General features: G+C 40.0%; 1 protein-coding gene and 1 long non-coding RNA gene across 3 annotated transcripts in view; one reads left to right on the top strand and one right to left on the bottom strand.

Annotated features, from left to right (window-relative positions):
• Positions 1-22,178, top strand: part of tspan4a (tetraspanin 4a) — a 164,650-nt gene that overhangs the window by 78,538 nt on the left and 63,934 nt on the right. The gene's annotated exons all lie outside the window — the stretch shown is intronic.
• Positions 13,407-22,178, bottom strand: part of LOC123959001 — a 58,230-nt gene continuing 49,458 nt past the window's right edge. Inside the window, exons 2-4 of the long non-coding RNA XR_006822195.1 lie at positions 17,595-17,789; positions 13,764-13,934; positions 13,407-13,535 (exon numbers count right to left, since the gene is read on the bottom strand). This is a non-coding gene — a long non-coding RNA (uncharacterized LOC123959001). The remainder of the gene's footprint in view (positions 13,536-13,763; positions 13,935-17,594; positions 17,790-22,178) is intronic.

Here is a 22,178-nt window from a genome sequence, read left to right as displayed (position 1 = left end):
ACTTGAAGACTTATAAGGTGAGGCAGTGAGGTTTGTTTACTCTATGAAAGATCAAGACTTCAAAAAGGGAAATAAAGATCACACAGTTGTCTGACAGTTGTGAAAAAGCTGTGGGCAAATATTTACCCTAGATACGTGTTTAGTAAATTATTAAAGCACAGAAAATTTATTTTGCTAATCAAAAATGAACAGGCTTTTGTTCTTGTACTGCACTTTGTAGATGTGGCCTTCTGGCCCTTTGCTACAGTGTTATCTTTGCTGAAATTCAATTACAAACACGATGGGGAACTACCCTACTAACATCTAAAAATGCACATCATAAAAAGACCAGTGACTGGAAAACATAATTTCACAGAGTCCCTCTGAAAAAAAACTAATCAGGAACAAATTGATCTTTACAGAGACTTCACTATAACTCTAACAGATTATGAAGTCTTTCATCTTTTATAATTTTTCTGTGTGCTTGTAATTCATGATGTTTCTTTGTCTTTTAACAATTATAGTGACTTTACTGAACTCTACGGTGTTTGTTCTTCATCACATCTTATATTACATTATTCTTTCTGTCTTAGACCCACTTTATTGTATCAGCATAATATTACTGTGGAGACATTTTGATTGTATAATAGTACACCCTTTTGGCTTTTATTACATTTTATCTCAACAACTCTATTTGTGTGTCCTGTGCAGAAGTTCCGTAAATAAAAGAAGAGATTTGTTTGTTGGATGAGGCAGTCAGGGGCAGAAATGGATTAGTCAAACTTGCATTCTGTCAGAGGAATATTCAGAACACACCCACATCAGGTCAACCCGCAGTGAAAGTACAGCACTTAAGAGTCCTGGGATTAACACTTTTGGCTCCTGTGTAAAGCTCAGAAATACTTGTACCTTTCAACATGAGTATGATGTGAATTCAGAATGGGTGCATTTGGAAGTGAATGTGTTTATCTCATGGTGGCTTAACCTAGACGTGACCTGCAAACAAACTCCTTCAATGTCATAGTTCAGTGTTAGTAGTAACAGAAATTAGGACCCAAATGCAGACAAACAGGCCAAGTAGGAAACGTTTTGGAGCAGTTATTTGAAAAGGGATGACATGGTAATATCCTGGCACAGATAAGCAGGCAGGGATGTGAGGAAGGCAAAATTTACATTCTGGCTAACAAGGAGGGTGAACAGTCTTTAGAGTAACCAGAAGAACAACAATCTGAAAATCTGTGTATCGCTGCACAGCTGTGGTTAAAGTGTGTTCAGTTGCACCCATAAAAACACCCAGTCTGGAGCTTTGACAGTCACTACAAGTAAATTTATGCCCCTTTGAAAGAATTATTGTGTGGCTGTCCAGTGTTTGTCAGTTTAGCCATAGCCCTGCTGTTTATCGCAGTTAACGTTACTGTTCGTCTACCCTAAATATCTTGATAGGCTCTGAATACAGCGCAGTTATCAGCAGTCCCATGCGTTGTGTTTACTGCCACTGCAGATAAGTAAATCTTCTTCATATACAACATCATTTCTCCTCTGTCACTTCTGAGGCTTGCTAATTCTATGAGCAGCTATGTGTGAGAGGCACAAACTGGGGCTACAGTTAGCCAGTGTTCTGCCATTTACATTTGGTGTGGCAGCTGCTACGTACCACAGTGACGTACAAAATATACCATAGTCTTTCCTTATATGTCATTGTTAGAGAGGAGCAGCATAATTCAGCTGACTTAAACGTTCAAATCCAAGCACACATATTAAGCAAATTTTGAGCAAATGTTGTTCATCTTTTGTAAGTGTAATATAACCAGGAGAGTTTCATGCCGATCCAAGGTACAGAAGTTGGGCACCAGATATAGCCCCTCCTGCCTTTTTCTATAGTGCTGCCCCCAACAACAGGAATAACATCACATAGAAAATAATAATTATGGTCTTTACTTGTGTAATATGTAAGAAGCTATACTATTGGACTAATTACAAAATGGTATTACAAGAAAGGACGGACCGGTCTATCATTAGATATCTCTGCAACACAATACCTATGTATTTGACATAACGTCATAACTGTTACTCCCATTCTGTTGATAAAGTTAAGTCACTTGTTAAACTAAAATTCAATGTTACACATTTGTCATTATATGTATGATGATAATAATTAATCTGACAACAGATGAAAAACTAAACTGGGATAACTAGTGGACAGGTGAGTCCTCAGGATGGGAAGAAAACCTTGTCACAATGACAGTGAACCTCCTACACAAGATTTTCTGTGGGCACTAATCTTTGCTGCTTAGTGCCATGAATTGCAAAAATAACAAGATCAAATAAGAAATTTGTGGGTTGAGATTTTTGTGCCCCTATAATTGCTTGACAAAGCTCTTTATATTAATGACTGGATACATTGTTTACACACCATACCAAAACTGTGTATGTGTACATACCTGAAGTGCAGGAATGACTAATATATAACATTTGTAGTTCGGTAAATTGCATCACATTGTGCTTTTTTGAACAAGAGTTTGAGTTGATAAATTCTATCAAACATTATGTTGCCTTCTCATAAAGCAAACATTTACAGAAAATGTGTTGTTGGTTGTACTTCAAGGCTTTTGCATTTCAAAATTTTTGTGGAGTGGGTTAATTGTAACAAGTTTATGTAAATTTGAATAAAACCCCAGTAGACTCTAAAGAGTTTTTAAATGTAGATTTTTGTTTGAGTGTCTTCTGTGTCCGAGGTTAACAAAGCAACTTTAACCTCTTCCTTGATGTTGAATGACTATGTTCTATTTAAATTTGTCTTGTGTTCAGTAGAAATGAAACAGCCTATTGTGCCTTTCACATCTATGATGGGAGCATAAGAATCTAATTCTTGCTAAAATCCAGATCAATGTGTCATGAATTCATAACACTGCTCCATTATTGACTCAGGGCTCAGTCATGTGAGCCCATGCTCCTCTGAATCATGAAGAACATGCAATTGCATTCCTGCTAAAAACGAAGGTTACAAAATGGTAACCCTAGTTCCATAAACACAGGCGGAGCCCTCTACTGGACTCTATGGGTACTACCTCCTCCACTCACGCACGCACTTGCCCTCTGAAATTTATTGTGCACATAGCCGACCAATAGGACGTCGCTACTGATACGTGCGTGACGTATAAATAGCAGTGTCCCTACTACCTCAGCATCCGACTGCCTCTTCAGCAGATGGCGTCGGAGCGGCAGGGCTCATCGGTAGAGGGCTCCACCTGTGCTTATAGAACTAGGGTAACCATTTGGTAACCTTCGTTCTATCTCACACAGGCTCCGCCCTCTACTGGACTCTATGGGTACAGTGGGTGGAGCCTGATGACTGTCCGCCCTAGCTGTGACAAGCCAAAGTCCACCACGCCAACCCGGTCGGCCATAGGCCGGCCAAAGCCCAAACCACCACATCACCTAGTGACAGAATGGTGGGACACCCCTAAGAAGGTCGCTGGACCGATAGGGGCTTGACCTGACCATTAACACCTAGACTGCCCTGACTTCTCACTGAAACGTCAGGCACTGCCAGTGTATGTTTCCCCTCTAAACCCAGTAGTCACCAGATCCTCACTTTTCAGATCCTAGGTCGCACTTTGCGAGCAGGATCCTGAGAAGGAGCCCGACATATCCAAGAGATAGAAATGCACAAACGGGCATAGTAAGGGCCAAGATGCCATTGTGCAGATCTCTTCGACACCCCCCGCTGATAAAGGGTCGTAGACACTTCCACACTTCGAGTGGAATGTGCACGCACTTTTTAGTGTGGGTCTGTTCCCGCCTGTGTACAGGCTTGGGAGATTCACTCTCAAAGCCAGCTGGCCAGGCTCTTCTTGGATAAAGTTTTACCGACTGCACAATCACTGAAACAGACGAACAGCTGACCAGTGCAACAAATGAGGGCTGTGTGTTCTACATAGGACGTTAGCATAGCACACATGGACACAACAGATGCACTCTCACTTCCCTGCACCCTAAGTGGGGTAGGGGGGTAGAATGCATCCAGATTTGTTGTCGTGGACCTGAACATCCTCCTTATGTTCTTAAGAACAAAGGAGGTGTGCTGTCTCAATCCGGCTGCACTGTGGACACCATGAATGATGCCCACGTCCATAGGTTCCCTGCCAGCGCCAACAGAGCCGTGGATTGGACTCCGCCCTATCTGTTGATGTACGTTCTGGAGGAAATGCACCACCACACTAGAAACACAACCTGGAGTGGATTGTGGATGTGTGGTGTGTGGCCCCCTCGGCTGACCTCGGGGAGCCACAAGACTCATTGCACTCCCCTGGCAGGTCCCTCCACATCCAGTGAGAGACTCATCAATGAAGACTGACACGGATGAAGACACCCTGCCAAGAAGCACCCGCGCTACCAGATAGTGAGAGACCCCCAGAAACGCAGGTCCTCCTGCACTACAGTTTAAGGGGGGTCACCATGTATCACCTTTGCCTCTTGAGGTCCAGATGCATGCTGGCAAACAACAACATCGTAGCAGTCACATGTGCAGCAAGCCCAGAGGGACCACATGATGGACTACTGCCTTGAGGCCCAACAGCAGCATCACTGACAGCGCTGTCGCAGCTGTCCCCTGCTGTCCCCTGCTGCAGCCTGTGGACCACCAAGTAACACACCTGTCTCAACAGATAGGCTCTTGGAGTGTTGCCGTTGAGCACAATCCCCAGATACTCCGCTCGCTGCAGCGGCTGGGGGGAGCTCTCTTCCCGTGAGTAGTCTTCCCTTCTCGTGCATATAGTATTTGTAGGCTACACCGTGTGAGGTGAAGCGTATAAATTCCCTGTTATTGTGTCACCTCGACATGAAATAGGCGTCTTTCAGGTCGATGGTGGCGAACCAGTTGCTGGGCTGCACCAGTTTCAGCAGTTTCTTTATCATCAGCATGTGGAAACGCCCTTTTGTCTATTATGCTGGTTCAGGTGGTGGAGATCCAGAATGGCTCAGAAGGCTCTCCTGTTTTAGGGGACCAAAAAGTACATGGAGCAAGAACTCTGTGCATGTCATGTGCACAGATGCCCTAAGACAGCCTGCTTCAGCAGAAGTTGCTGGATCTCGGCGGCCACCTCCTCTTGAGATGATAGACTGGCTTCAATTATGTCCAGGAAAACTGGTGGTATGCAGCAGAACTGAAGAGTAGTCTCGTCTCAGAATGCTGTCCATCCAGCTTGTCAGTATGTAGCGGCGTCACAATTCATGGAAATGTGAAATGGAAAAAAACGCCGCAACGCATCTGCGGCACTCTCCGCTGCCAAACTCTTAATAAATGTGACTTTGTGATCCAAGATGGCTGTCGGGGTATCAACAGTTAGTGAAAGCTGTAGTTTATACTGTTTATTAGCACTTCTGTGTAGCTTGCGACTCATAGAAATGTTCGTACACAAAGTGCTGTCCAACTACTGTCTGTGGACGTGTTGCTACAGTGTTTAGTATGAGTAAATACCGCACAATGCATTTCTTTTAATAAACTGGCGAAGCAATAGCTAACCTGGCTATTTGTAAACATCGGCTGGCCAAGCAAGATTTTCTGACCATAACTGGAACGCCATCAACTCAGGTGTGACGTCATTACCAGTTCCGACCTCTGACTTCCGAGGTAAATGGAACGCAGCATCAATATCAACACAGCTGCCGAGTGAAGCCAAGTCAGGACAGAGCATCCTCCTCTCCACTGCAGCGAGCTGCTGCTGGGAGAATGAGCCACTGTTCACTGTGATAAGTGCCGCGGGCCGCACCGCTGGAAGAGACTGGTTGCGTCTCTCCGGCTATAGCTGACCTAGATTGGCATTAGCTTGGCTCGTGCCGTCGCAGCTAGCCAGCTGAGCACTATACGGAGCAGGTATAGTTCAGTGGTTTAATTAAACAAACAAAAGGCGAGCACACTGAGTGCCTGAGTCCATAAAAAGTCATAATGAGAAACTAAACCAAAATCCAACACAGGTAATCCAAAACACCAAGAGCAGAAAATAGAAAGACGAAATACTTGACGAGACTGGGAGACGGAAGCCACGACTGACAGGGAGTAACACCAACAATGACCGGACAAGGGCTGAACAGTAAGACCACACATATATAATAGGGATAACGAGCAGGGCGGGAGCAACACAGGTGACATGAGACTAACGAGAGAGGCAGAGAGACAGCAGGAAAACAGAGACACACTTAGACAAGCAGACATGGATGAATAACCAAAAATGCACAAGTACGAGCTAAACAGAACCAGTAAATGAACAAGGGAATACACAAGAAAAAACAGGGAACACAAGACCAGGAGTAAACACAAAAGATATTAACTAATGTACAGGACTAGGAACTAACTGAACAAGACTACACAGAGAAACACAGAACCAAAAACAGACTTAAACAGGAAAGACATGAACACAAAAACCACATTCCTAACAGATGTTGCACGGGCCGGACAGCCAGCTGGCGAGGAGGAAGCCCGGGTCCTACTACCGTCTCGCTCGGATGCCACCAGGAGAGCGACGTGGGCCATGGGCTTCTGTCTCAGTGGTTTGACTAGCGCAGCAAAGACCCGGGCCCTCCCACTGTCTTGCTCGAGCTTAGCAAGGAGAGGAGTGTGGGCCATAGGTTGGATCATTAGCTTAGCATCGGTGAACGTGCTTTGTGGAGACTGAAGCACGTTATGCACCGAGTTGAAGATGGAGAGGGTTTGGTGGGGAGGAGAAGGAAGGTACTGTATTAAATCAGTTTAACATTCATTTCATTTTCAGTGTACAAGCAGCACATGAAACACAAATAATTGCATGCTGGAAGCATGCTGGAAGCATGCTGAATGCTGGTGGTGTGCATCAGCCTCTGTCCCTCTGTTACCCTTTTGTTTTTGTTTTTTCAAATAAATAAATAAATAAGGCTGAGACTCTTTTTCCAAGGGCTGTGTCCTTGAACGCACCATGGGCCGTTTTCGAAAAGGTTGAGCGAGAGTTTGAAAAGGCCCGACCAGGCCAAGAACGCACCACAGCTGCGCTGGGAATGCAGAGTTACAGTAGACTGCAGCATGGTCCAGTTTCCACAGGAAGAACAGCTAGTTTCTCGGGTGTCATGTCATGGAAGCGGACCATTATGGCCGCCCGGACTGGGCGGTCAGGCTAGAGAAGTGGACGCCCGGGCCTCACCCACCCTCTCACTCGGTTCTAACTGGGAGAGCGGCATGGGCCACGGGGCGAGCCGTTAGCTTAGTGTCGGTGAACACAGCGGCGCATTCAACACGGCTCAATGGGATGGGGTTGGTGGTGTGGAATAGCACTTGAATGTAATGTGTTTGTAACAAACAGTTTAACATTCACAAGCTTCACCACAGCGTACACAAGCAGCACATGTTTAGAACATTGGCTTCGTGAACACAAGGCCGCAGGGCGTACCCTTAGCCTCACCCCAGGAGTTAGCTCTTTGATGAGAGAAGTTAACTTAGCTCTTTGAGGAATTTAAATTAACATGTTTTACTCCAAATACAGTTTCCACATTCTCAAAAGTCTTGCTGTAGTGTACACAAGCAGCACATGTAAAACAATGGCGTCTTGAAAACCAGACAGGGGGATGTGGCAGCGTCAGCAGGCGTCTGTCCCTCCATAATGGTCACTTGGCCAGTCGCTCCCTTCCCCAGCCGCAGGTGGTTGGCGGGGGGGGGGGGGGGGGGGGGGGGGGGGGGGGGCTGGACTCGTCCGGGCAGGACATGGGTCACTTCGCCCGGGTGCAAAGATTAATTTCTGGAAGTGGCGATTCCATCCGTGGAGGTGGTGAATTCAGAGAGCAGTTCGCCGTTTGCTGAAGAAAAAAGGATGCTGAGGCAATAGGGACACTGCTATTTATACGTCACGCACGTATCGGTAGTGATGTCCTATTGGTCAGCTACGTGCACAATAAATTTGAGGGCAAGTGCGTGCGAGTGATTGGAGGAGGTAGTATCCATAGAGTCCAGTAGAGGGCGGAGCCTGTGTGAGATATTTTCTCTTTTCTCACTGTTCTAAAATTTTGTTTTGTCAAAATGAACAGATGTGGTGGGGAGAATGGGCATAGCTGTAAATGAATTGAAATGAAAAATGTATAGGGCGGTAGTTTTGTATTATTTCAAATGAATTAATTTGTCTTAGAAAACGTGCTGCTCGTGTGAAACTTGATTGGTGTTAATAAGCTCCCACTGATTTAGAAGGCAAGTTATGCTCTCTGACAAAATATGCAATGTTTTCAATTACCAATTTTATTTGGGTAGCATATGTTCAGCCGCGTTGGCTTAGAGACATTAGTTTATCATAAATTCATTAGCAGTCCTAATTAGCAGTATATTCTGCTGATAACATCTATCTAATGTTCTGCTAGCTGCATGGATTTGAGTTTGTGTTGAAGCGTCTTTCTGCACCTTAACTCTGAGAGAACCAGAGAAAAAGTTGCTGGAGGCAAATTTGGTGTTTAGGCTCTCCTTAGCAACAAGGGGCAGGAAGTTTGGCATCTTTATATTCCCAATCTGAAGGCAGCAAACAGCCTGGTTTTCTGTTTACACAATAGCTTACTAACAACAGCACAATTTTAGCAAATATATGTAAGATTTGGGCTTATTAACATTCATTTTATCTCAAAGTTTCTTACCAGACAGGGCTCCATATCACATGTAATGAATGACTGTAGAGATACATAATAGTGTCAAAAATAATGGATAAATATTAAATAAACCTTTATAAGATCCATGTTTTGTACAATGGAGTTTGGAGGTTTTTTTTATTTTTTACAGTATTTTAAATGTTAAAGGTGCTACAAATACTTACTGCACTAAAGCTGTTAAATTTTAACATGCCTTGGGGGGGTTTTCCCCAAAACCACATTATATAAAGAAATAGTTTTTTTGCTGCTGAATTTTAAAGGCTCTGAGGCGGCTCTCACAGAGAAACATTTTAAACTCTTCTGCTGGGGGTTACCACAACGATCAAGGATGGCATTTGCCTTTCTGAGCAAATGCCCTTCACAGAAGTCAGCCAGCTGAGCCCATCTCTAGTGATCTTGCAGAGTACCTCCCAAAGCCCCTCCAATCTGTTTTTATTGAACAGGTTAAAAATATTCAGGACACCATCCTGAAACTATTTTACCACAAAGATTTTTAAAAAGCCTTTTTGCAGATTTACTGTAATTGGTATCAGCTTAAAGGTACCCAGACAAATACCCACTAGCTTTATTGACCACTGTGCTGTATGTGTGGAGGTCCTTGACAATTGTCAAAAATCAATAATCATGTGCTTCATTTTTGAGACATTCAGACATTCCTAATTTCTCCATGACTATTCAGCTTATTGATGGTTGTGATGGCCAAAATCATCAGCATTGCTGCGATTGTCCTGTGGCAAATAAACGAAGCGTCATCTCCACCTTCAGTCTAACTGAAAACACATTACTGCGTAAAGTCAGTGGTGAGATCACGTCCCTCATGAAATCGCTGACAAAGTTTATGCCTTCGCTATCCGACCCCGTCTTATTAACTTGTGCGTGGTCAGAATTCTTCCTCTCCTCTCAGCATGTCTGTCTCCACAGTGCCATCACAAGCCCTACTGGCAACTCCTAACCACTTGAGAGACCTCTCGAGCTGTCTTAAATAACTGGGAGAGTAAGAGTGATATTTAGCTTTGAGAAATTTGATAACTTGCTTTTATTCTTAAGTTTAAAAGTAGGAGAAAATTTCATGAATTCTCAGCACTTAAGACTAAAATGGCACTTTGAGAAGCTTGATAAATACCGGCCCAGGGCACAGGTTCATTCAAAGTAAGACTGTGTCCATCCTCTTAGTCTCAGAATGAGTGAACGATCAGCAAACTTTATGATAAAACTGTTTCCTGCTGTCGTTTGTATATAAAACATGAAAGGAAAGAAGGCACAGTCCTCAGGAGAGCTGGTGGATAAAAAGAGTATCGCTAAGGATGTACAGGTTATTCTTGAACTCTATAATATGTAAGTGAGAAAATCTGCTGTCTAGCAGTTAAGTTCATATTTCAATTGAGATTAAATCTTTTCATCTAACAAATGTGGCTGTATTGTGTTAAAGGCTGATAAAAAAAAAATCAATAAGCAGAGCTGTGCATGAGCCTTTTAGGCCATCCACATTACTGGTTATGCTACTGCAGCAGAGACATCATAAGATTAAAACAATGATCTGCTATTTGTCTGGGGACTCAATAGTATCTGCTTAATTAGCCTAATCCACTGACCTCACTATGGAGCTTCCAAATGAAATATTTTAAACCAAAGGTATATATTGGGGGGGGGGGGGGGGGGGGGGACTGTCCATATACCTAGCCATGGGACACTGTTACCATTTTGTCATGATGCTGTTGAGTTTTGTTAAATGTACTTTTTCATTGCTGTGAGAACCACAAATAAAATCCCATTAACTTCCATTGAATATCATTGGCAGCACAAGTCTCAATGGCAGAGAACTCACAACCTCAATTTATGCAACCAAATTTAGCACCACTAGCATGAGATTAATTTGCCATGGCTATCAGAACCATAACCAGATTATATTTTTCATATGTTACTTACATATCTAAAGTGTTCAGTTATGTTTTTCTATGTTGTTTTTTCCCACATAAAGGTCCAAATTTTGCTTCAAAGTCCTCAGCCCACTTCACAATATCAGGAATAATAATCTTTGGGGCAAATTCTGAATACTTTTTTGTTGTTGCTGAACAAAAAGTAGTCAAATTTTTGTTAATTATAAAATGAGTTTCTAAAACCACCAAATTCCCAGAAATAAAAAATAAAGAGTACTTTACCTCAGTGTCCTAAATCATGACCACAAGCTTCCATTTATCATACCCAAACAGTTTTCTAACCTTATCCTCAACTGACAGATCAGAAAATGCATTTATGAGTGGATTTGAAACATTCATTGTTTGTTGGTGCCCTCCAAATGACCTGTCTTATTTATTTATGAATGAAAAGTTGCTGTTTTTAGCAGGAATAATACAAGGCTTTTTATACTGTAATGTACTGATGGAGATTTTATCAAGCAGTTTGCCATGATCTACAGCCACACCCTTGTCTTGTTCTCAAAAGTTGCTCAGTAATGACACCCAAGAAGTGTATGGGTAGGGTGTCTATAAATAAAAATGTCACAGGTAAACATTAACCAAATGAAAAATATCAACCCTCAGAAATGATACAGGAATGCCTTGGGCCAATACAGTCTTACAGAAGTTATTAACTCTCCAAGTTTGATTAAAATTAAACTTGTGAGTAGCTGTTATGGCCTTTGAAAGTTTAAATATTGAAGTTTAATTTTGTACCTTATTAGGCAAATCAGTTAAGTACATTAAGTTATTTTTTATATTAAATCAAATGACTCCATTTAAATGGAAGAGTTGCTCCTAGTGCCAAATCCACTGAAAATCATCACCCAACCCAGCTCTATACAGATTTTTAACCAACTTTAACTATTTTTTTGGTTCTTAAGCTGAATGTAAACTGTATGGTTGAGCCCCTGAGGTTCACACCACCCTATCATAAAAAAACCTAGGCTGCAAGCAGTTTAGACAAGCCAGGTGTTAACTACCTGCTCAGCACCAAAAGGCAAAGTGGCTGGTGGAGAAAGCATCTAACACAAATATTATTCTCAGAAGCTGGAAACATTGATCATGGCAGACAGATGTCAGATCACAGAACTGATTTATTTTTCCAACAGTGATGTGTAAAGGCTTTGGAAGACACTGACAAATTATGTTGTCTTGCTGATTGGGTCGTCAGGTCAGAAAACACTTGAATGTGATGTTCTGGAGGGCAATTACAAAATGTGTAACTTGTGGTATAGGTAGGACTTGTGGACCAACCGGTTCTCACTTCCAAGTCATCACAAATGGACGCAAGACCACTTGGCGACAGTTTGTAATTCAGTGGGAATCCCCTTAGCATCATAGTTCAACACACTGGAGGAAGCCCTGTAGCATAATTTATGAACGCTAAAAGCAGGTGTAGGATACAAATAACAGAAAAGTCAAAGTAAAGATGTGGACTTTCACCCAGCACACCGCTGTTTGTTTACCATGTGAAACTGTGTAATTATGTAGGTTACGTAAGCTACGTAAGTAACGTTACTTAACTTACTTAAATTAAGTCATGTAGTTTTGTTGGCTAAACCTAACCAATTAGGTTGATTGGTTTTTTTTGCATTCAGCTTTTGTTCATATCATATAAATACTTTAAGTGTATCAATATAAATTGTTTTGTAATATTATTTTGGCAAGCAACATTAACTTGTTCAAACACATAAAACCAATATGTAGACAGACTTTAATATTCACCAGTGAAATCACCTTAGATGTTTAGAAAGTCAAAGGAGATTGTTGTATCAATTGTCGTGAATTGGAAAATTAGTTATAAAGACCAAAACCAGGCTGTAAACATGTTTATTTCTGCTGTAAAGTGGGGCATTTTAACATGGGTCTATGGGGATTGACATGCTTTTGGAACCAGCCTCTAGTGGCCATTTGATGAATTGCTTTTGGCACTTCTGTGTTGGCTTCATTTTTTAGCCCTGGAGGTTGCTGCTTGGTCCCGCGTGATGACTTCAGCACTGTAGGTTTAACACACAGACTTTGAGCTGACTTCTTACAGAATATTTCTCTCAGAGCTGGCTTGATGTCAGCCTTCACCACCTTCGGTGTAGCTGGGGGAGCAAACTTTTACTCCACTTCCACTATAACTCTGTTGGTCTATTATATATAATTATTTTCTTTGTTTCAACTTCTTTTCTAGATAATTATTGCTGTTTATTACTAGTTTAACTCCTCAGTTCAGTGACTAAAGGATGTCATGCATATTTTATGATGTGAGGATGAGCAATCATGTAAAACATTAGTCATTATGCCCAACCCTACACTATGTCCCTACACTGTTAAGAATTTTTCTGTAAAAAAAAAACAGTAAAGAACTGGCAGCAGGGTTGCCAGTGTTTTACTATAAAATTAACATTCTTTTACTGTCACTAAGGTTTACGGTATTATACTAAAAAATACAGTATGAACTGGTTTTTTGATTACTTTCACAGTATTTTACAGCTAATTTACTTGTTTAAAAACATTATATAGCTTTTATAATTATAATTTATAATTATATAGGTTTTTTTTGCAGTATTTTGCCATTTTATTTTTTTTTGTATATTTTACATGTTTTTACATGTTTATCTCTTTATCCTAAATAAATGCTGACTTAGCAGGTCATCCACTACTTAAAGGCACTTTTGTTAAGACAAAGTCTATAATAGAATTTACTGGTGTCACTCTTCCCAAATTATCCAAAGCTGGCTACATGCACAGAACGCAAACCATATAAAAATGTTATTTGTCAGTGAAGAACAGAGAAAAATCATTAATTTTTGAATCCAAAGATTCTTATTGCACTTTACTTTTTATTTAAATATAAAGATGGAAACTGTAAATTAAGAACAATTGCATTTTTAACTAACTGTACTCATGACATATGAAGAAACCAGTTCTCTCAGTCCCGCTTTGGTAGCCCATTGACTGCGTGAGAAAGAGAGAGGAGAGATGAGTTCCAAAATTACTTTAATTGCAACTTCTAGATAGAATAGAGTCAGATAATGGAAGAGGGATTCAGACTTTTTACTCTGTAAGGGAAAAAGAGGAAGGGAACAGGACGGGAAGATTGAGAGAGAGAAAGAATTAGAGGATTGGGATAAGCCCAAGTTTTGATAAATATATGTAATGAGTAATGAGATGAAGTAAGCTCACCATCTTAAATTAAGTCCCACTCAAAATCCATGAGTCTCCTCAGCAGAGTGGATCCATGTGGACAGACTGTTGTTTTCTTTTTGTTGGTGACTTTGCCAGTTTTCTTTGATAAGACCCTTAGTGCCTAGTCCAGCCCCAGTGCCTCTCTCAGGGTTTATTCCAAATGAGCGCCTGAAAAACAACAACATGGCACATCATATCCACTGACACACTGACTCTGGGCTTAATCACACATTCCTTATGATTTCTGTAGGCTTCAGACCTGCACATTTCTGAAAGGTCCTTTTGCATTTAGGCATACAACACCGCAGTACTAAATTAGGTATATTGTTGTGAATTTTCATGTCTCACACAGGCTGCAGAGGTGCTAGAACAATGTTCACAGACATGACAAGAGAAACATCATTGTACTGGTTAAAGAAGTACTAAATTGAAGTTGGAAGACTGTAAAGCAAGAAAGAAAACTGTTTTTTGCCAGTTTACCTGACAGTTGCCATATTTCAGTGTTTCAGGTGTGTGAAATCAATTGTGTCATGTGATTAACAGGCAAGTACTTTCTATGATCAGTAGTGCAGTGAGAAAATAGTGTGGTGCATCTGTGATGTCAGAGAAACATGTCAAAAATCACCCTAAATACAATTGAACAGTCGGATTTAAATCATGCACAAAACAGTCAACAGTTCAACTAATAAATTACTTGCCTTGTGTTGTGTGCAAATTTCTAGCTATCTGCTTCTATCATGACATGCACACATTCAGCAAGCAAAACAAACTGGAAACATCACTGATAGACTTTGCACTAATTAATAAATTAATGCAATCGCAAGTCACCCAAAAGATAGTAAGTAGGAGATGGATGAAGAAACTAACGGATCCAGCTTGACATGCATTTTTTCCCAAAATGCAAAAAATATTGCATGATACCGTTATCTAAGATACTCGTTGGTTGCTGTATTTTAGGCATACGTTATAGTACTGTTTAAGAAAACGTTAATGGAGCGTAATTTAACAGATTTGTGTTTACATTAACAGTAAAGGGCTGTATTTAAGAAAAACAGGTTAATACTGTTCAAATCTTGCCGTAAATTTACAGCAATTATAGGCTATACATACATATAGCCTATAATGGAAATATGTCCTTTAGTGAGTCTTCTGAAATAAAGAATTCAATCCAGACGTCTTTTAAGGGTTTTATTCTTTGCAAAGGGTCAGACAGACATACAGAGTGCAAACAGTCTGCAGAATGTAAGACAAAGAGCCAGTGAAGAAACAGGAGACTTTATATTGCGCAGCTATCTTAGGGAGGAAGGGAGTAGGGACCTACTGCCCTGAGATGAAGGCCTATCATGGACAGTCTGATAAGAAAACTCTCTAATCAGCATCTTTCCCATGGGATCCTCTACCTAACTGCAACCTAATAAAATGATCAAAAACCACACAGTGAAACATAGGTCTATAATAATGAAGCATGCAAGGTGAAACAATAAACACAGTAAAATATCAAATCATCAAATTTCCATCACAATCTGTTACAGTAAATGAAATAGTAGCCTAAAATAAAATGTCCATACATTTCAGCAATCTTTGAATGTCAGGCCTGTCTGTCTCCCCTCACACGAGGAAATGTAAGCTTTGACATTCTAACTTACATTTTTGTCTCCTTGTTAGCTGTGTAATGCATATTCACCTTTACTGTTTCATTAGCTATTCAAAGAGTCTAAACACCCCATCGAGGCTATAATGAGTGGAGTGAGGACACAATGAAGCTATTCATAATTCATCAGAATAGGCTAATACGTAACATTAAGTTACCTTAGGCCTATTTAACTGATTGATTTTAAGGTTAACGCAAAAATGAAATCACTTTAAAATATTCTTTTAAATACGCCAATGGAGTTAAAAACAAGAGCCTACACTAATGAAACTTGTCTCCCAAATTACCCTGAATGTCACTGTAAAATAGGTTTGCACGGAAAATGGGGAATCAAACTTGTGTAAATATTGTACACACTTCAAATCTTCACATAAAGTAGAAGTAGTTATTTCATGGTTTGTTCCCATGCATCTAAATCAGCATGTTTAACTCAAAATTCACATTCTTTTCATATTCATACATAACGTTAAATAAGATACATTTCAATTCTGCAGGGCAAAGTCTGTTTCTTTGTTCTTTTAGTCTTAAAGTCCTCAAGTCTGAGTTCCACTTGATGGAAACGGTAGATAGTGGATTGTTCTCTGAGAAGGGCCAAGCAAGTTGTAATTCTATGACAGACTTTGGCTATCCACTTTGGTTTTTCATGCTCTGTGAGTTCTTGTCGTAAATCATGAAATTGTTATAAATTTTCCATTAGTGACCTCGAATCCTACAAAGGTCATGGGACAGCAGAGGTTCCTGGGGTCAGTCAGTCAATCAGTTCTCAGGACAGAGCTTGTATGACTGCTTGCTTCCATCACCAAAACACGGACCTTAACCACCACCTGCAACTGAGCTGCCCACTTGCCGGCCTGTTACCTACTACATGTTTACTTTCTTGCCTATCTTTACCTGTCTGTAAGCTCTTCCCACTAATAAATCACTGAACTGCATCTACTCCACCTCAGTCCTCCTGTATTCCTGTTACCTTGCTTGCCCCCACCGCGACAGACAGTGCAGAAATAAATTCTCCCATCAGGTTTTTCTACCACTTTCATAAAGCAAATGTATTGAAGATCTAAAGTATAAAATACATCAAAAACCAACTACCTTTATTAAACCTCATCACCAGGCTATAACCATTAGAGCCATGAGACAATGAGATCATGATTCACACATCAAAGCGTCACAAAAGAAATAATACATAAAGGCCGTGCTTTCAAACTAATATTCCTTACCAACGTACCTGTGAAAACTCTCTTTTTTAGTACTAATCCTTGGCTTCACATTTTATTCATTTATGTATAAGAATTCAGATTAATAATGATTATATTAATAGGTATTCCTGACCCATGCTCTGGATGGAGCGTTCATAATTACAATGAGACCAGAGCAATGATAGTCATGTACTGTAAATGTAGTCATTAACATCCACTTGTATTGAACATTGTCAACCCAGGAGTCAAGTACGTCTACTGCACATTTATATTTTACTGGGGAAATCATTCACAGACTCCCTTTCATCACCATATCATCAAAAGTATATATATGTGGATATTTCTGCTCCACTGCGCCAACTTTTGTTATAGGCAGTTTAGTAAATAGGTAGGCTATTTACTAAGGAAAACGATATGTTCTATCACTGGGCCCTAATCAGCAGCCAGTATCAGAGGCTCTGCTTCAAATACTGTAAAAAAAACCTGCTGCGAGAGGAGGAGGCAGTCCAGATAGCGGCATCAATTTAAACACTGCAAATCGGTGTGACTGTAACAATTTAAGCTGCTGTTTTCGGCAGACGGGTGCTAATCAAGACCAGTTGTGAACAGAGAAAGTAAAACTCCCTGTAAAAACTGCTGCAGTACATGAAAGGATTTTGAGAAAGTTTAAAACTAACCATACAAGACCACATTTTGGTAACTGGTGATTAAAATTGTTGTAACAAGTCAGTCTTACATTATAATATTCCATACTCAGTATTCTAGTGTTGAAATGATTAATCAATTGCTTCAGTGACAGAAAATTAAGTCATTTATCAAGTGAAAATGGCAAACAATTGCTGGTTTAAGCTGTTCAAAGGTGAGGACTTCTTGCTTTTGTCTCACTGTAAATATAGAATATCTTCTTATATTGGACTGTTGGAGGCCGCATGGTGGTGCAGTGGCTAGCACTGTCACAGCAAGAAGGTCCGGTGTTCAAACCTTTCTGTGTGGAGTTTGCATGTTATCCCTGTGTCAGCTTGGTTTCTGTCCAGGTACTCTGACCTCCAAAGACACGCATAGGATAATTGGCGTGAATGTGTGTTACTGGGTGTGTTGGCCCTGCGATGGACTGGCGACCTGTCCAGGGTGTACCCTGCCTCTCGCCCGATGCCAGGTGGGATTGACTCCTTTTACCTAAAGTCACAAAAGCAGTTTTACTAAGTCGGACCTCATAACATTTCTATAAAACTTCAAACAAGACACAAGTCTGAACTGAATGCATCATATTAATGCAGCAGCACAAGGTCAAATATGCATGAAATGGGGCTGTGGCTCAGGTGGTTGTAGTATCCTTGGGCAAGATTCTGAACCCAAAATTGCTGTGCTGTCAATGTGTGAATGTATGGGTGAGCTCATCATGTGAGAATCATTATGAATCAATGAATGATGGAATTTGGAAAACATCCTCTTGTATTGCAGCATCCACTGTATGAATGTGTGTGTGAATGTGACGTGTTGTAAAGCACTTTATGTGGTCAGTTTCATAAACCATAAAAAACAAAAACAAAGAATGGGTTGATTTTAAGTTGCTATGGTAGCTTATCATATATGATCAGTGTATAAAAAAAGAGTTTACCCTTTCGGTTCAAGAGAGGTTAAAAATAGTCTCGTACAACCATGTTATCACCATAAAAAGATAATAACCAAACATATATGAATATTTTTGATTTTTTTCACATACAGCATATGAGCAAATTAAATTACAAACTATAGTTGGACTTCATAAAATAGGTCACAGAATTTGAATATACTATGAAAGGGGATCAGAAATGTTATTAGGTAATTCACTTATGATGCTGGACTTCTCCAAAGACACATAAATATCTGCAAATCCATACAGAGAAGGGGAATATGCGTAACCATAGATCACACACACCTCCCATATCTCAACAAGGTGTTGTGTGGATTTGCCTGTTAAGCAAGATGATTTGTTGATTGAACTCCAGTCAGAAGGTGGGTTCGAAAAATATGGAAATGTTGTAAGTTGTATTTACAAGTATTAGGGTTGGGTATCATTAAAAATTTTTCATTACCAGTACCAAAACCAGTACCCTTAAAGTGATATCGATACCAGTAGACTACTTTATTTGATACCTTGCATAAAATGCCACCTGTTGAAGCAATAGTAGTTGATTGGTAGCCAATTATTATTTTTATCGATGTTATGGACTAGCAAGGTTATATAATTTATTTATTTTCTTGTTTCAAATAGGCTACATAAAAGTATTGGGAAATTGTATCAGATCCCTCCTCATCCTAAGTTGTTTATCCTCACGGGTAGTAGCTATTATACCGGGAAGGACTACAGCTTGCAAATATTTTTATATTTGAATGACAGTGGAGGAGTGGAATAGTTTAGTGACCAAAAAAGTTGTGGGAAACAATTTTAAGTTAATTTTTTGATACGTGGGTTGAAAGTAAACAACGGAAACTTATTTTGTTAACTATCGATCAATAAACTGAATTGAAAAATCTCCGTGAGTGCTTTTCCCTTTATTGGTGAGTCGCAAACCTCCTCCAAAAACGACAGTCACAAGTTTAAAACGAGAAAGGAGTCTGTTTAAACAAGTCACTTAACTACACTAAAGACTCACAAACAGAGGAAAAGAGAGGCTACATGTCCAGGCGATCAAATCAAGGCTCTGTGAGTGAAATCAGCTGATTGCTGCTGCGCCACAAAAACGTTTAATTAATGTGATAGAACGCAGTGATCGATTAGTGAGAAGTGTTGTGAATAACAAATAAAAACGTACAGAGAAGTGTTAAATGATACCAGAAGATGAAACCAACGGAAAGCCAGTGACGAACATGCCTGTGACCGCAGCCAAAGGTGGAGGGGCTGTTATAATCACACAGGCCTATTTTTATGCAGTTTATAGTGCAATCACAAAAGGGGAAAAAAGGTGTGCTTTTCTCTTTCTTTCAGTGTGTTGTTTTGATTTTTGGCTGCAAAAAAAAACATACAAATAGTATTTTTTTGCCACAATCTGGTACCAAAAAGTATTGATTGAAGTACTGGTTTGACTGGAGACATTTCAATTCTACTCGATACTGGTTTCGGTCGATACCATAAAGGTATCGAGTAGCAATACCCATCCCTAACAAGTATACAAACAACAGCCACAATGGTCATTAGGCTTCAATAACATAATATGATTTAACTGATGTTGACGGCCTCCTTGCTTCAAATGCCTTTGTACTCACCGCTGCCTCTTGCATACCACATGTCAAATATCGGGCAACTGTGGCTCTTGTTGACAAAAAGCATTAACTTTAACAGATGGATGAAGCCAGCAATGAATTGTTCAATCAATTAATTAATTTGCTTACTGCTATATATGGCTATATATAGCTGTATAATAAGGGAAAATTATGTCTTGTAGTTTTTGAGGAGGACTTGGGTTGACGCAGATGCCCAGCATGTCTGTAGAATGTAAACTGCACCCATGTTGTGATACCCCCCTCCAATGAGCATAATAATCTGACCTGAAAATGTTCACCATCAATTCCCAGAGTTCCTTTTCATCCTTCACCCTTCTCGCTGTGGCCACTCTTCATTAGAGAATACACTCTGGGGCATAATAAAGGTCCGTTTTGAGTGACAGTGACCCAAAGACCCTTTTTGCAAGCTGCTGAAATCTCCCAGCTGTGTTGGTGAATAAAAACCTGCCTCAGTGAACAGAGCCCCACATGAGTGCTTTTTATTTCCGCCTTGGCCTACTTCTAGCTCAAATGCTCATTAAATAAGATCCTGTGTTAAAGCCGGAAATAGAGAGAAAAGTTGGGGAGGGGGGTGGGGGCAATAATCGTGTATCTAGCCATGTAAATCTTATTGCCTGTGGGGGTCTTGGCAAGTGGCTTTAATGCGTGTGTGGATTATGGATGTTTACTAGATCCATTTCCAAATCCTTACTGTGGTGCATCTTATATTCCCCCCTGACTATCATTATGTACCACTGAAGGCAAACATGCAGTTGTTCTCACAAAAGATCACATAAGAATCAGACACTGGCTTTGGACTCTTGGAAAGAGTGTAGATTTCCTCCCAGTGCAGCACTCTTCCCAACTGACTGCAATTGGTCTCATATATGAAAAGCCTAACCTCTTTAGAGGAGGTGATAATTAGTCTAATATCACAATTCAGAATGTTTAATGAAAATTCATACTTTCTTTCTTTGAAATGTTCAAAGAATTACCGACCATGTGGATTATTATGAAAATTAGACTTACTCAGGGTTGTAGAGGGCCAACCATGTCTCCTAGAAATCCCGCTTATATACAGTGTAACAGCAAATACATTTTAAAGGTATGGTAACTATCAAGATAATGAGGATATGTTGTTAATTAATGTATCTGGCAAGCCGCAAAAATCTTCATACTTAACATATCAGTAAAATGTTATTTCACATGGTATTTCATTTGTTTAAAATATTCGATCTTACAATACAATATTAGCAGGTAGTGACTACTACTTATGTTTGGACACTTGCAGCACTCAGTTATGGTTACAGAATGATCTTAGTTTAAGATAAAAAGTCAGCAGTGACTTGAATCACTAAACGCAACAAGATTATCAACATTTAACAAAAACCACAATCTTTCCCTAACTATAACCAAAGTGCTTTTGTTGCCTAAACCTGACTACAGCTGTGACTGAGCGAGTCTAAGTCTGTGCTTTGTACGTCTACCACCTACCCTGACCACCTTCCTGTGGCTTCAGTGTTGTAAAAAATAAATGTAGCGGTTCGTTCACTCATAAAAATGTTGCCTGTGAACATTACCCAGACAGTGATTATGCTTGGCAGCCAAGCATATTTGGGAAAACCTAGTAAAATTTTAGCAGTATAGTAACATATACATGCATTTTGTAGGAGAGAGTATGAATGAATTAGTTTCTGTCACCCTCTACAGTCAGCTGTCTAATAAAGGGAAATTGTGACTGAACCAAAATAATTGACTAAAATCTTAAATTAACTAAATGTAAAGTCTGTATACAAATACTAATTTGCAATAATGTGAAGAAAAATCTAGCCATTTTTGTAGGGTATATTATACAAATATACATACAAAAAAGTGTTCAGATTTCACCATTTTCATTGCCATCAGACTCCTTAGTACTGTATTGTGGTTGAATCTGTTATAGTTTGGTTTGGTTTACACAAACTCTGGTGTGTGTTTGGTTTGGTACATTTCATTTAACAACTATAACAAGGCCCCTTGAAAAGGAGAGTCTCAGTTTGCTACCAACCAAACTCTGGTGCAATGTCTTCTTGGTGCGCGAAGCAGACTAACTAATAAATTAATGTACTTATTGCTGTTAGTCACCAGTATTTGATTTGTACAATGACAGTCACCAAAACCATCCAATGAATAAGTTACTTGTCAATCTAAATGACTTCCTGTTTACAGCTCTTGATTTGTTTGTAATGAGTTTTTAAAATTAATTAATTATAATTTCTTTCTTTGGTCAGGACCGTGTGAACTGTACTACAGATGTAAAAGTGACCTTAAAGAAATTGTTCA

The sequence above is a fragment of the Micropterus dolomieu genome, linkage group LG20 (assembly GCF_021292245.1).
Source record: "Micropterus dolomieu isolate WLL.071019.BEF.003 ecotype Adirondacks linkage group LG20, ASM2129224v1, whole genome shotgun sequence".
NCBI classification, from domain to species: Eukaryota; Metazoa; Chordata; class Actinopteri; order Centrarchiformes; family Centrarchidae; genus Micropterus; species Micropterus dolomieu.
The sequence above is the reverse complement of the archived record's forward strand: the minus strand, read 5'-3'. Positions and strand labels throughout refer to the sequence as shown.